Below are 16617 nucleotides of genomic sequence, written 5' to 3'. Positions count from 1 at the left end.
GAATTTGGATTTGAGATCCCGCTTTATCACTACCCGAAGGAGTCTCAAAGTGGCTAACATTCTCCTTTCCCTTCCTCCCCCACAACAAACACTCTGTGAGGTGAGTGGGGCTGAGAGACTTCAAAGAAGTGTGACTAGCCCAAGGTCACCCAGCAGCTGCATGTGGAGGAGCAGAGACGCGAACCCAGTTCCCCAGATTATGAGTCTACCGCTCTTAACCACTACACCACACTGAGAGGAGCGTCTTCAAGGTATCCAAACACAAGAGCAGCACAAAAGAACAACGCAACAGGAACATAGGAAGCTGCATTATACTGAGTCAAGAAATTGGTCCACCTATCTCAATGTTGTCTATTCACCGACCAGGAGTTCCCAAGGCTTTCATTCACTGTTCACTCCTCGTCCTACCTGAAGATACCCGGGATTGAACTTGCATGCAAAGCAAATGCTCTACCACAGAGGTAGTTGGGTTGAGGGTAAAAGAATTGGACCACAGCTCCATTCTACTTGCCTTGCTCCTTCACAGTGATACTGACTTTAGATGAATTTGTTGGGCAATTTAGCTTTGGTTCTTGTCAGCCTTGACCACTATGTAAACAGTTCCCCCTTCCCCACACAACAGAGCAGCTGCTGCTTAGATGCCCATGACACATCCTGAAAGACAACCAGAATCCATGTTTTCCATGGGCCCTTTGTGAGAATATATGGGAACGCCAGCCCCTGAGAAATGTCACTTGTGTCATCAAAATGCTCTTGGCTTCTCTCGAATTTCTTTAACTGTTCTGCTTAAGCCAGACTCTCCCAGATATGCCTCAAAGTTTCCTCTCTAGACAAAACTCAGTAGCAATTCTATTCTGAAGGTGCTCTGCTTTGCAGAGTTGACTCCCTTTTATATCTTCTAAAATAATTCGGTATGTAAGAATGCATAAAGGATTTTCCCCTCTCCTCAGCTCTAAAAAGTGCCATGCAGTTGACAAAAAAACCCCAAGATAATATGGTTTCCCAAACACACGGCACCCTCTCCTCTGAAAATAATGAGCTGTTCTCCAGTGTTGGCATTTTACAGACCCACAGACACAAAATGTCAAGATTTCAATAATTCTGCTCCCAGGAAGTGCTTGGATGTAAATTGGTTGTCTTAACACTATTTGTCAGGTGGCAAAAATTTTAAGCAACAGTACTAAACACACATAATTTGTGGTGGCAAAATATTAACAAGAGGGAAATCTCTCATCTGGAACGTGACAGTTTTTGGTGCTCTCTTGAAGGGAGCGCCTGCTTACATTAGTTTGTGAATCTCTGTCTCCAAGCCATAGCTAGTCACTGGAAAGTTACAACAGTTTTCTCATCAGGTACATAAAGGCAGATTCTTGCCTGCAGCATGCTTAATTAAGAGAACAGCTGGATACTCAGCCTTAACATAAAAAGTGGGGGAAATGCAAGGGAATCTTAATGCATCTCAAAGTGCCATGGAGGTGAAGTGAAGCCAGCATATGGATGGAAAATGAATCTGTCACTGTGTTATTATTATTATTATGAAAGTACTAAAAAGGATGCTTCTGACTGCTATATCCTTGCAGCAGTCATGCCATTCAAACAGCACTTGAAATAAGGCAAGAAGTAGCAAACGGGTCGTGTAATGTTTGTGGGTCCGATAACAGGCACCACAAATAAGGAATATTTTTTTATGGAGAAGTTTTATTCAGAGGAGCCTCTAAAACACTCTGCTTGCTCTTGAAACTCAGGGGCTAAGGAACTTCTCAGGTCATGAGACTCAGGGCCTAAAACTAAGGAGTCCCTTCCAATCATAGGAGTCAACTCCTAGGGGCCAGGTGGTCCTTGCCCCCTAAAATATTTGAGGGGGCTGGAGCCCCCCAAAGTTAATGGGCATTGCCATTCAAATAGTGTGTGTGCACCACATCATGTGATCGATTATGTGGGCCAGGGCTTACCTGTCCCCCCCCCCCCAATACAGTGGTACCTCAGGTTAAGTACTAAATTCGTTCCGGAGGTCAGTTCTTAACCTGAAACTGTTCTTAACCTGAAGCACCACTTTAGCTAATGGGGCCTCCTGCTGCTGCTGCGCCACCGGAGCACGATTTCTGTTCTCATCCTGAAGCAAAGTTCTTAACCTGAAGCACTATTTCTGGGAGTCTGTAACCTGAAGCGTATGTAACCTGAAGCCTATGTAACCTGAGGTACCACTGTATTTTGTTCAAGTTGGCACTCTTGCTTCCAACTCTACAATTCTATGAAATTACAGACTACCATTACACTACGTGTTAAGCAGGTGATGAAAGGAATTCCTTTCATCATCTTCATTTGTAGCAAGAACAGAAAGCTAAATAAAACAAAAACCTTGGGGATGAGGGGGGCAAAGCTATATTACTGTTCATATCAAGCCATGCCCTGAGAAATGGTTGGTTACTTTCTCTTCCTCTTGAGAAATTTGGGTAAACGCTGTCATCAGGTTCTGCCCACACAAAAATGGTGGGTGATTTTGAGACGCCATTTGGTCACAGCTCTGCACAAGCCTGCCCTAAATACAAACTGAATGACCTTGCATGCGACATAGTGATGTTCTGTGCAACATGAAAAAGAAGATCTCTGTGCGATGTTCATGGAATCCCATTATGCATTGGGCTGGGGGAGCTAGCTTCATTGTTCTGCTTTTCTACACAGGCCTTGAGGGTAAACAGAAATGGAATCGTTTGTGCACAAGTAGAGCCATTGTGCAAATGTTGCACATGAGAAACTCTAATGATGATGTGTTATGGAAGGTCAATCTATTTTCTCAAACAGCACATGCACATCCAGTCTTACAGGTGAAGGTGGTCTACATAAAAACCCATATCTTTGAGAAACCTCTATTAATTATTTATGTTCTTGGGTATAGCAGCTCTACTTAGGCCTATAATGTGGAGGTCACTCATTGGGATTAAAGCTCCAGGTCAAAGTTTGAAGGAATTTGATATGCCTAGGCTACAAATTTGAATGCAAATGAAACTAGGTATTCTATTGTTAACAATGATAATAAATTTATATCCAAAAGTATGAAGAATACATTTCATTAGAATCTGAGCCCAACCCAGTCACACAGATTTTGTTTCAGATTTGTGCAGACTGAACACAGCTTCTGGAAATGTTTGGTTTTGAGAATACCATGGAACCTTCAAGCAAACCTTAAAGCAACAGCCCAAAGAAGTTCTGCAGACTAGCTGAAAGAAACTGTGACTCCCAGCCAAGTCCTAGAGGGAAGTGAAAGGCTAGCTTTAAAGGCTAGCTTTGAGACATCTTGGCTTGGGGTGGGGAGTGGAGAGAACCTTCAGAAAACTGTCTCAAATCCTTTGATCTTCTGCATAGGCCTCCTATGTTTTTGATTAAACATTCTACTTCATCAGCCGGGTAACTAAAATGATCAGGAAAAGTCGCTGTTGGCTGGGGAGGGGGATACATCTGGAACTGCTCCTTGGAATAGATAAGGATTTACTATTGGACATCAAAGACAGAGCATTAAAATAATTCTGGTTGATGAGGGACATACTTTTTGATGATTAGAGGAGTTATGAAATAGTTTGCAGGTGGACAATGGCTGGAGTAGCAGCTTTGTGGGTTGGGAAGAGGGAACAGGCATCATCATTGGCTGTAGCTAATTGTAGCTGATCTACAGTTACTGAAATAAAGAATTTTATTCTTCAGTCCTAGGCTCAGTTGGCAGTGAGCTGCACTGAACTCAAAGTGACTTACTTTGGAAGAGGTACATATAAGATTGTGCTGTCCGTTTGATTAAAATAGTGACCCTAAAGCACTGGTTTAATTTCGTATGGCCAATTTCCATCCAAATCTGCAATGGGGAGAGGCATGTGAGAGGTTCAATGGCCACTAAAAACAGTTTCACATTCATCTGCAAGTGGGTGACATCTATTTTGTTCCCATGCCTAAGTTACGGGGCTGAACTCGTGAAAAAATAATGGCAGAATTCAAGTCTATCCGAAACAATCACCATCTGATCAGGAAGCCATTGCCTAACCCCTGTTGTGTGGGGACTCTGTCTACTTGATGAGGAAAGTACACTCTGATAACATTTGGGGCACTTTTATATTTTCTTTCTTCAGATCACTCTGAGTTAATTCCATCTTTTAAAAAACCAATGCTAGGCAAAGGCTTTGTGAGTACTGGAACAAATGAAGACATCCATCCAGGCTAAGCTTTTTATCACTTTCCTCTTCTTTCCATAACCCAGTGTGTGGGCAGTATTCACTTAGTATTCACTTAGTATTAGTATTTAGTATTCAATTTAGTATTCACATTTTTGCTTCCAGGACTTATCCTTAACTCTCAACTGGATATGCGAAACTCAGAGAAGCAAAACTTTTATATTCACCTATCTCTACTGATTATGAATCCTAATTTGAGTGGGTGGGATTCCCACAAAAAAAAAAAAATCACCCTTATGTTTGAGGAGATGTACGAATGAACTGTGCCTAACTCTGCAAAATTCCACACATCCTTGGAACACCGCAACAAATTCTAAATTATCTCCCATATCTAATTAGTGACGAGTATATAATTTTCCCCAGCAGCTTTAACCGAGCAGCATGCTTTAGTCCCTAAAAGGAGTCCTTGGTAGTCTTTATGCAAGTCACTCTGTGTCCCCCTGTCCCCGTATACATTATTTTTTCCTTAATCAGAATAGCATGAATATAACATGAAAGAGTCTTGTCTCTCATGTAAGATGTCATTGTGAAAAGTTTCAACATTTATTCTAGCAACATAAATTTTTAATGAAAGCTGGAAACCACCCCATTGTCTACTCACAGGTGTCCACAGTTTTTGACTTGGCTTAAAAGCTAGACATCATTCATGGTGGCCATTGATCGCTCCTTGTCCCTGAATCTTGCAGCATGTACAGAGAGCTGCCTTTCTGTCAGCTTTTCCAGTGAAGTAGCAAGGTACTATTTATAGCTTCTGCAAAAGCTTAGAAAGAAGGGAGAGAAACCATCTGTGGTGTTTGCCTCCTAGGTGGGTCATAAGGAAAGGGTTAAAATGAGTGTGATGTGATTGGCCAGTGGAAACAGACAGGAGGAGTTAGAGTTAGAGTCGGAGTTGTGTGAAAGTCATAGAATCATAGAATCATAGAGTTGGAAGAGACCACAAGGGCCATCGAGTCCAACCCCCTGCCAAGCAGGAAACACCATCAGAGCACTCCTGACATATGGTTGTCAAGCCTCTGCTTAAAGACCTCCAAAGAAGGAGACTCCACCACACTCCTTGGCAGCAAATTCCACTGTCAAACAGCTCTTACTGTCAGGAAGTTCTTCCTAATGTTTAGGTGGAATCTTCTTTCTTGTAGTTTGGATCCATTGCTCCGTGTCCGCTTCTCTGGAGCAGCAGAAAACAACCTTTCTCCCTCCTCTATGTGACATCAATTGAGAGTGGGGAGTTGGAGAAGGAAGAGGGTGGAATAGTCTGTGGGTTGGTCGAGTAGTGTTGTGAGAGAGTGAGAGGAATTGTTAGGTGGAGTCAGATAGTTAGTTGGGATAATCAGTTTGAAGTTGTTAGGAACATTGGGTCAGTAAAGAAACTAAGATTAAGAAACTGACAAGAAAAATTAACTGAAACCATAAGCTTGTTCATGCCTATAAAATAAACTTGATTATTTATTAATGTTAACAACTGACTGGACTCCGTGTGTACCCATGAGAAACGGGTTGGTGGCAGCGAAGAAAGCAATTACAGTGGTGGCACAGGGTCAATAGACCATCAAACCATCCCTCCTCTCTACTGAGTTCTCTGTGAGCATCACATACACTTCTGTCTTTGTGTTGGTTTTTTGTGCTAGAAACAAACAGCAGGCCCTTAAAACACACACACACACATTCCCAGATTACAGATTTTATTTTATTTTTAAAACTTGCTTTTTATTTTTGCCTTTGGGAGCAAACCTATACACAAGAAACTGACCGATGGAAGTTAAGCTAGTGTGAAGTTGCACCAGAAGCAATCTCTGTTTAGCAGCAGGGCTACTACCACCTGAGGTTGCCTAAGCTTGGAAGATGGAAAACCAAACTTTAAAATAGTATATAGTTTCACCACCCTTTTTGATGTCTTAATTTATGCTGGATTGCCAGCTCACATGATGAAGCTGAATGGTTTTAGGATCCAGCCTAACTCCTCTCTGCTAGGCTCCCAGAATGCCCCCTCTTTCAGGGCTTATGTCGCCTTAAGATCTGCTTGGCTTAGCTCAGCCTGCTGGGTTCTGATAAGTTAGAAACTGGGAGATATGCCAACATATTTTTGGCTAACCTGAAGATGATGGTGTAGCTGGTGATACAAGGAATCGTAGCCTGCTGACCCCAGTGGATCTTGCTATGGGATTGCTCCCTTAATATAGCAACAATTCTTCTTCCATGCCCTCATGGCAAGGCATAGAAACCCTTCTTGTATACTCTGATTAGTGATGAGGAAGAGATACAATTCACATTTAACAGTGACTTTTCCTAATACACACTTTTCAAAACAACACACTAATGGAAAAAAAAAATATCTTTGAAATTCACATTTCTCTGAATTTTGCACTCCAGCCAAGAAATGTGTACAAAAATGCATATACTCCAGTAAAGTGTGTATAAAAATGCATATATTAGTGAAAATGATATACAAAAAAAGAATTCTAGTAGGGGAGATTACTTCAGAAAAAATGTATGTATGTATGTATTAGGCAAAATGACATACAATAGGCATATTAAATTCACACTAAAATGTTGCTGAATCTTCATGCAAACTTTTTTTTAAAACAGGAAATTATGAAAAACTGAACTTCTAGACCAGTCCTAACCATGGGAAGCCAGTGTACTTAACACTCGTATAAACTATGCCAGATCCAAACTTGCCCACATATCCCTTGGTTAGTTATTTGTTGCAAAGAACCAGCCCTCTTTTAATGTATGCAATGCAGAAAAGCTTCTTTTCTTGCTCACACAAAAGAAATTATGAGCAAGCGAACAAGCTACTTACAAGGACTGCTCAGGGGCCAAATACAACCCTCCTAATTTCTCTAACTCTCTTGACTTTGATCATGTGACCAAGAACTCAACAGAACTTGCGCCAACAAAACAGGTGGTGTGAATCAAACTCTGTTTAAAGATTTGTTTGTTTGGATGGATGGCGGCTAAAAGATTGAAGTTGAATCCTGACAAGACAGAAGTACTGTTTTGGGGGGACAAGGGGTGGGTGGGTATGGAGGACACCCTGGTCCTGAATGGGGTAACTGTACCCCTGAAGGACCATGTGTGCAGCCTGGGAGTCATTTTGGACTCACAGCTCTCCATGGAAGCGCAGGTGAATTCTGTGTCCAGGACAGCTGTCTGCCCTACCTGCCTGCAGACTGTCTTGCAAGAGTGGTGCATGATCTAGTTATCTCCCGCTTGGACTACTGCAATGTGCTACATGTGGGGCTACCTTTGAAAGTGACCTGGAAACTGCAAGTAATCCAGAATGCGGCAGTAAGACTGGTGACTGGGGGCAGCCACCAAGACCACATAACACCGGCCTTGAAAGACCTACATTGGCTCCCAGTACATTTCTGAGCACAATTCAAAGTGTTTCTGCTAACCTTTAAAGCCCTAAACGGCCTTGACTCAGTATACCTGAAGGCGTGTCTTCACCCCCAGCATTCAGCCTGGACACTGAGGTCCAGCGCCGAGGGCCTTCTGGCGGTTCCCTTACTGTGAGAAGTGAGGTTACAGGGAGTCAGGCAGAGGGCCTCTCGATGGTGGTGCCCACCCTGTGGAATGCCCTCCCACCAGATGGAAATAAACAACTACCTGACTTTTAGAAGGCATCTGAAGTTAGCCCTGTTTAGGGAAGTTTTTAATGTTTGAAGCTTTATTCTGTTTAATATTTTGTTGGGAGCCACCCAGAGTGGCTGGGGAAACCCAGCCAAATGGGGGGGGGGGCTATAAACAATAAAAATATTATTATTATTATTATTATTATTATTATTATTATTATTACCTTTTTCAGGCTTAGTTCCTCTAAGCCAGAAGTAGCCTCACTACTGACCAGTATTTGGAACAAGGGAAAATTATATCTGCTGAATTTAAGCTGGTGTAATTTGCATCAGCTTCCTTTATTTAGGATTGCTGTGTGAATTTCATAGGTTGAACTGCACAAAGCCATGATAATTATGAGAAAGTCATGGCCCCTTTTTGTTTTTGTTACTCAACAGTGCCTACCTCCTCTGCAGTGTTGATTTGCGTGTTAAGTTGTGTCCACTTCTGAAGTTTCATAGTAAAATTAATAGGTGCAATGCCATAACATTGTAGACAACAAGGAAAGTGGTTATAACAATTCAGCCGGGGAGAAATTGTCATCATAAATTCTTCCTCTGAACGTAATCTGTGATTTACGATGCTGCTGTAGCATGCATCATCCCAAGTTTGGATAGCAAAATACATTTCCCTTTCGATTAACCGTTTCATTGCCTAATTAGCATACATGCATCAAAGTGTCCCTTGTGAATCTAGGTCATGCTTTCTTAGCCTGTCTTCATGGCTCACTAAGAATCAAACAAGGGTAGAATTAGCAATGACCTAAAGTTTGTAGGGGAAAATAATTTTAACAGTTATTGAGGTTACTCTAGGCATCTCTGTTGCAAGAATTTGCAGTTGGCTTCTGACTCAGATTTCATGCCTAAAGAATATTGGCACATTAGTGACTCAATGATGTGGTGCTGGTGTTAGTAGCAGCAGCAAGATAGATATATACACAGGCGTGCCTCCTCCATCCTCTTTAAAACTCCACAGACTAGGATGCAGAGATTCAACAGTGGCAGTTGGGGTCATAGCTGTGCTTCCAGAGTAGGGGGTATTCAGATAAACACATGTGCTATGAAGGGACAATGGAAAGAGGTTGGGGGTCTGCTGAGGGTAACTTGTCCAAAGACCCCTAAACCTTGGAATCTGCATTGGTGGTTGATCCTTTCAAAAGTAAATGACCTCATCTCATGAGAAAGAACCAAAAAGAGATGTTAAAAAAAAAAATGGAACTTTGAACAGTTGCGATCTGGAAAGTGAGTGGTGGTAGCGGGGACGAAGAAAAGGAATGGAAACTGAAGCACTGAATAAGCAATCCGAAGGGATAGAAGCAGACAGTAAATTAGCATATGGAATGGAGCAAGGGAATTGAATTTCTTTAATTGCCTTTTGTATTTTAACTTCACTGATAAATCAGCATGACCAACGTGGATAATTATTCAAGTCCGTTATACGTGGCACCAAGACTTTTTGAACAAGCGAGGAATATCAATCAGATATTCTGCAGCCATCAGTGGTGGCAGGCTACATTCCGATGATATCGGCCTTCATTCAGTGATTAATATGGCACCACACATTTGCAAGGAAATGTTACGTGATGTTGAACAGGAGTCCTCAGCTATCATTAAGAGTTCAACGGGGACAAAGGAGGCATTGAAGTGAAAGGAGCAAGAGGAAACAGCAGCAACCCAGCCTGATCTGTACCATTTTGTTTCTGAAGTGAGCTTATTCTGCCAGTGTCTTTGTGCAACAAGGGTTTGGTAGAGGTTATGTAAGCACCAGAGGGAGATGATTGGTCAGGTGGGAGTTTGTCTGAGTGATAATAGACTCTAGGTTAGTGTTAAGTTGTGGGTGAACATATCAGACGACACAGTGATTCTTCAGACAGCTCTTGTTTATTCACAGGCCAGAACAGAACTGAACTGAAGGGTTCAGCCAACTTGCTTATATAGAGCTCAACTACAAAGCAACAGTAACAACTTTCTGTAACTATCCAATCACTGAATGTCATTTTCAATTCCTTATTTGCATATGTGGACCTGAGTGAAAACTATCTACAGTATCCCCCTGCTGGCCCAGGGTGAGAACTTCAATACAGTGGTACCTCGGGTTACATACACTTCAGGTTACATAGGCTTCAGGTTACAGACTCCGCTAACCCAGAAATATTGCTTCAGATTAAGAACTTTTCTTCAGCATGAGAACAGAAATTGTGCTCCGGCGGCACGGCAGCAGCAGGAGGCCCCATTAGCTAAAGTGGTGCTTCAGGTTAAGAACAGTTTCAGGTTAAGTACGGAACTCCAGAACGAATTAAGTACTTAACCCGAGGTACTACTGTACATAACAGTTAGAATACTGCAGTGCAATCTACACGGGAACTTCAGATATCCCTCTGAAATTTGTTGGGATCCATCCCATAAGACAATGTCACAGTGCCTGCAAATTCCATATAATTCTCCCCCCAAATGGAAAGTTATATGTGCTTCCAACAATAAACAAATAGATATTTTATTTAAAAGTACCCACCACAAACACTGCTAGGCTTGTTCGTTAGTAATTTGGCAAACTTTACTCTGGAAGGGCTACTATGCCTGCAAATGTAATCCACAATAAGGCAAATCTGAACAACTCCAACACTGTGCTGTCTTTAGCTTTTTGCCTCCCATCACAGTCATGAGGGACTCAGCACTCTTGTAGTTAACCCCCTTCCCAGTCTTCCAGTCAGTCCCGTTCCCAATCTTTAACCTATCAAATGTTCTGTTCTATTTCTATACTTTTACTATTGCTCCAAATAACAAAACAAATTCTGAATAATTACTATGCAATAGCCAATCCAGACAGCTCACGGGGGCCAGAGCCACGTAGATGCAACAGTAGAACTGAATGATTTGTCTTCCGACTAGTCCCTGGGCCATTTTGATCCTTTAGTACGGCAAATCTGCATTTTATGACCAGAATAAAACAAGTAAATAACAAGCTGTTTGCCTTCCTTCCTAAAGGCTATAATTTTGTTGTGCAAATTGCGAACAGACAAATGGTGAGTATGGAAAATAAACATCATTCTCTCATATTTCTCATTGGAAAGGCATGATGACACAATCAAGATGTGCCTAACGACTTCTCCCTCTCGACTCTTTTACTTGTTGAAATGCCACAATCCTTGACATTTCAGGTGCATACTGAATATTTTATTATTCTCTCCACATGGCAATGTTAGGTGCAGCTATTTATCCACAGCCTGAGCTCTGGGGATAATAGTTAGAGCTGACTGATTGTGTCACACCTTGTTTGTTTTCCTTCTTTTTTTCTTTTTCTTTTTGCTTCCTTTTTTGCCAATGTGTCTGTCATAAATTGCTAAAGGCGGTGATGTGCTCCATGGGGATGTGGACATAAAACTTGAAGAACAGGAGCAATTGTTTCTGGTGCTTCCTCCATGAATTGAGGAAGACTAATTTTCAATTATTAATCAGCCTGTAGCTCCTTCGTTTATCACATCTCATGGCGCTGCACAGAAGAGACACAGAACTTTAGCTCTCTGTGTTTGTGTGTCTGTGTTCTGCCTATGAGAAAAGAGAGGCAATGGGAAAGTTGAAATAATGTAACATATCCTAAGACCTTGGCTGCTTTCATGGTTTCTCCTGATATGTCAACATTGATTTTGACATTACGCCAAGTAACATCTTGGTGTGATGTCGCTAGCATTTGCCATAGCAACCCTATTTAGGAATCTTGGAGTCACTTATTATTGTTGTTTTGGCCATCAGGGTCATAACAACAACAGGAATACACATAAACTCACAATTTTGAGGAACAGGAGCAACCAATATATGCCTTTACATTAAAATATACAGTAATAATAATAATATGCAATGTACAATATACAAAAGGTTAAAAAAGAATAAAGCTATATTACACACACATACATGGTTGAGAGAACTAATGCAGTTAAAAGTACCCATTAAATATTTGCAATTTACCATATTAACCTCAATAATATTTTTCCTCAGCTTCGGGCTGCTATTTAGGCATTCATTACTCCTGCAGTTACATACATGGGGGTAGGATCAGGGGTGGAAAAATTAATCTGTTTTGGTTTATAATTTTTCTAATCTTAATTTCAGTTTACCACATTTCTGTACCACTTGAATTCTTAAACACACACACACCACCCATACATTTAAATTACATACAGTCTGACCACAAATCAAGTGATAATCTGCAGAGGAAATGGATCGCCTCTGCAGTATTCCATCAGTTTAATAAAACCCGACTTCCATCAACATTCTTCAATTCACTTTTGAATTTCAGTTTTAATGACTAATTCCCTCCCCTCCCCCCATAAAATGCACTAACTGACTTTGCTGCACCGTGAAGAAGGTCCTCTGGGAATATGTAGATTTAATTTATACCGATGCAATTTATATCAGTGTAAATATGCATAGCAATGGGCCACATTTCCATCTACTCATCTTTTGTTTTGCTTTATTTTATTTCTTACCAATACACAGTGGTGTAGCGTGGGTTGTCAGCACCCGGGGCAAGGCAAGTAATTTGCACCCCCTAACCCCTAACCTGCCGCCGCTGCCAGCTTCTTCTTGCTGCTGCGTGGTCTGGTCTGATGTGGTTCTCTCCCACGCTCAGCGCTGCGCTGGGCGGCCGCTGCACTGTCCCTCCCCCAGATAGTCCCTCGCTCTCTCTCCACACCGCACGCCTGGAACCCCCCCCCCCTCCACAGTGGGCGGCGACCCGGCGGCTTGGATCGGATTCGCACAGCCAGCACTGCAGTGAGAGAGAGTGAGTGAGCCAGGTAGGGACAGAGAGCTGAGAGTGTGAGCGCCCCCCCCCCCAGATGTTGCACCCGGTGCGGCTGGCCCCCCCTGCACCCCCCACGCTATGCCACTGCCAATACAGTGTACATAATATGCTGGCATTCAAAATGTACATATGGTATATGATCTTTCTACTGTAGGCATTAGAGTTGTTTGTGCTTCAACTACATTTACATTTGCTGTTGTTAAAAAAAGGTGCTCTCTCTCTCTCTCTCGTGTGTGTGTGTGTAGTCACAGTGAGTGGTATAATAAAGCCAACTTCAGTTCTTGAAAGATAAGAGAATCTCCGACTTTTAAATCCTTCTTATAAGCTGAGTTGAGAAGGCTGTGGGAGAAGGAGGGTAGGGAGCCTTGAACTGCAGATCCCCACAGGCAAAGTAAATATATAGACTGAGCAAAGCCACAGGGAAAGCAATTTCAATCAGACTGTTTTAATGAGATAAGCCAGATGGATATGATCAGGAACTGGTTTTTTGTGGTTTTTTTTAATTCAGGTAATAAAACAGAAAATTAGGAAATATTAGAAATCCACCCCCCCTCCCTTTGAGCCATGAAGACAGTTCTGAAATCTTTATTTTTAACTGGTCCCAATGTGGTGTCTCTACTAGCAACTCTGACATACAGACAGTTAAGCACTGGAAAACTTTTTTTCCTGGAGTGAAGATAATTGGAAATCTTCACCTGCTACATTTGTGTGTATCAGGCTGCTGGTAAAGCCACAGGAGGTGAGCCGGTAAAAAGGATTTGGGATGACCATGCACCTTTCCGGGAGGATCAATTGTACCTCAGAGGTGACAGCAAGTACAACCTCACAGTAGTGCCCTGCCCACCAAGTTAACAGCCTGTACTTCAAAGGTGGATTGAACCAAGGAACCATTCTTCTCCTTAGTCTGTCCCATGAAGATGATGCATTTGGCTAGAACATGGGTAGGCAAACTAAGGCCTAGGGGCTGGATCCAGCCCAATCGCCTTCTTTTTTTAAAAAAAATATTTTTATTAAACAATTCCAACATAACAAATTATCAGTCCAAATAATCAATTACATTATCCCCCCCCCCGACTTCCCTCAGCTCCCCTCTCTGGTTTCTTTTTGGTTTTTTTTATAATGATATTTATTGAAACAAAAGAATTTTTTTAAAAAAAATACGCACACACAAAAAAGGACAAAATTACAAAAAAGAGAGAAAAACAAAAACATAAGAAGAAAAACAAAAATAGAACCATCCTTTTCAAGTTCTCCAATTTCCATTACCTTCTTTCCGTGACCTCCTCCTCCTCCCATCTCTTGTATCTTGATTAATAATTGTCACAGCAAATCCTTTTCAAAGTTCATAATATTCTGTCATTACTTTACCTTACTCTATTATCATCTTATCTTATAAAAAACCTTAATGCTTAAAACTTAAATCCATAATTCATAATATTTAATCATTACGTTACCTTACTCTATTCTCGTTTTGTCTTATAAAAACAACCTTAGAGCTTAAAACTTAAATCTTTTTTACCAACTTCTCATAACCATTATCTTTTTACCAAATTCTTTAAACATTTTAGCAAGAGCCAAGTAATTTCATTTCAACATTTTCCCAACATTCATCAAACATTTCTAGTAATAATAATACAAAAAAGAAAATACAATAGAATAAAAGCAATCCAATCTTCTTCCAGCGTCCCCTCCCCCCGGTCCCGGGGTTGTCAGTCCTTTCTTTTCCCCATTAGTCTGGCACATTAACCTGGTGCCCTAATATCCGAGGCCTTCAAATCTCTTCTATGTCCCTTTCGCAGCTCTTCTTCATATTTTCCTTTCACTCGCGGGAACTCCAGCTTTGTAGTGTTTTTGATCCTTTTCAACAAATCAGCCCCTTTCTCATAGTCCAGACTAAGCTCCATATGATGTTGTAAAGCATATTTCAGATTCCCTCAAAAATTGGAAGTCCCAACAGCTCCAAACCTCTGGTGACCCATTTCCAGACTCAGAAAGTCCAAACATCCCTGCACAGGGTGGTCAATCCAACCCCCCATTTCCAGTTCAGTCAAAACTTTATCTTTCCAAGTCTGGTTTTTTCCAAGTTCATTTGCCAAATCCAAAAACTCACTTTCCTGCTGGGCCGAGAGTCCCTCCATCCCTGGCGTCCCAGATTCAGCAGGGTCCTCTTCTTTCTGTTGTTCTGTCGTGGAGGTTCTCTCTCTTCTCTCGTGGAGATTCATTCAGGACAACACCATTATCCAAGAGGCTGGGTTCTATAGCTTCTCTATAGAAGCTTAAACCCAATTTTACTCAGCTTAAACCCAATTAAATTAATGAACTTAACTGAGTTAGGGCTGGGACGCAGGTGGCACTGTGGTCTAAACCACAGAGCATAGGATTGTAAAAAAATATATTAAAAAAATCCTTGTATTTGTATGTTCCTGGGCAGCCAACTGGGAGTTGCTGGCAGCAGCATGACACGGTACAAAATAGGGGTCAACAACTGTAGGCCTTTGAACCCCATGAAGTTGCCATGTGCTCCTCCTCAGCTGCTAAGTAACCGGTGAAAGGGATGTATATGTGCAGGGGTGATGACAGTAATCTGGGGACCTGGGAGGACTTTGGTAAAGAAAGGTTGAAACCTTGGCTCTCTGTGACTCACTTTTTAAAATGGCACTTGAGCGAAACTCGTTGCTGTCAAGTGACAGAGCTTTTCAACAGAGAGGTGTTTTAATTGTTTTCTGAATGAGTCATACTCCGAGTAGACCCATTGAAATAAATGGGCTTCAGTTAATGATGACTAACTTAATCACATTTATTTCTGTAGGTCTACTCTGAAAACGACTTAGTCAGAAACCACCCATTCATTGATTAATTTGGTTTGATTTCTTCCCTTCCCTTTGCCATAAAATTCAAGGGTGGATGTTAGAACAACATTGCAAGCAAATCACAATGGTGCCCTGAATGAAACTGAGTCTGAGCCATTTTTTCATGGCCAAAAAAATGACCAAGCATCTTCATGGTCAAAAAGATGAGCATCCCAGCTCCAAGTCCAAACTTGTACAACCATGCTGGCTTGTTTTAGATCTCCTGTCACACACATTGCTGCTAAATGCATAGGCAAACCAGCAGTCATGTGAAGAGGGAGCCTGGGAAGGCTCTTTCTACAGATGGCAAGATTTTCAGTTGCTCCCATCCACTTGAAATACACTGTTCCTCCTTAGTAGTAATCAGCATACTGGCTGTAAAACTGGAATATAGCACTGACAGTTCCAGCTACATAGGCAACAATGACCCCATTTGTAACATTTTGTGTACAACTCCTAAAATGTATCACGGCTTTATCTTCCAGTTCTCCGTCCCGGGAGCCCTTGGGATTAACAATATAAATTAAAAATGAAACCTGGCCATGTCCCCTCTGGTCTAACTTCAAATAATAAAAAGAGAGATTTGCATAAGAGACCTTGATGAAGTTAGGTATTATAGCATGAACTATATTAAAGTTAGCTCCAAATTGCCTTCTGTACAGTGTGTGTGTGTGTGTGTGTGTGTGTGTGTGTGTGTTTAAAAAAATTCAATAAAACTTTCCACAGGAAATAGTATTTCATCTATTGCACCTGGAGGATAATTATAAAATACCTGACATTAGGGGTTTAGCTGAAGATCACACTGCATTCTTATAATGGTGATAATAATTATTTTTGGCCAAAAAGAATAATAGAGTTACTTTGATCACACACTATATTCATTCGACATTCTTCTTCTTATGAGTTCTTTCCTGCCAGCTTATGTAAACTGTAGAGCAAAAATTAATAGACCACTTCAAATTTGTGTGCTGTATTTGAGCATGTCTGTGCTTCAGTTAGTATCTTAATGTGAATTTGTGGCCTTTTGAGAAGAGGATTGCTAACTCAGCATATTGATATACTGTTACTCAGTTCTTTACTCTACATTTACTAGGTTATAGTGGTACCCTGAACATGCCTGCTCAGCAGTTAGCATC

This window comes from Podarcis liolepis, assembly GCF_965112155.1.
Source record: "Podarcis liolepis genome assembly, chromosome: 8".
Taxonomy (NCBI): Eukaryota; Metazoa; Chordata; class Lepidosauria; order Squamata; family Lacertidae; genus Podarcis; species Podarcis liolepis.
Note: the sequence above shows the minus strand (reverse complement) of the source record.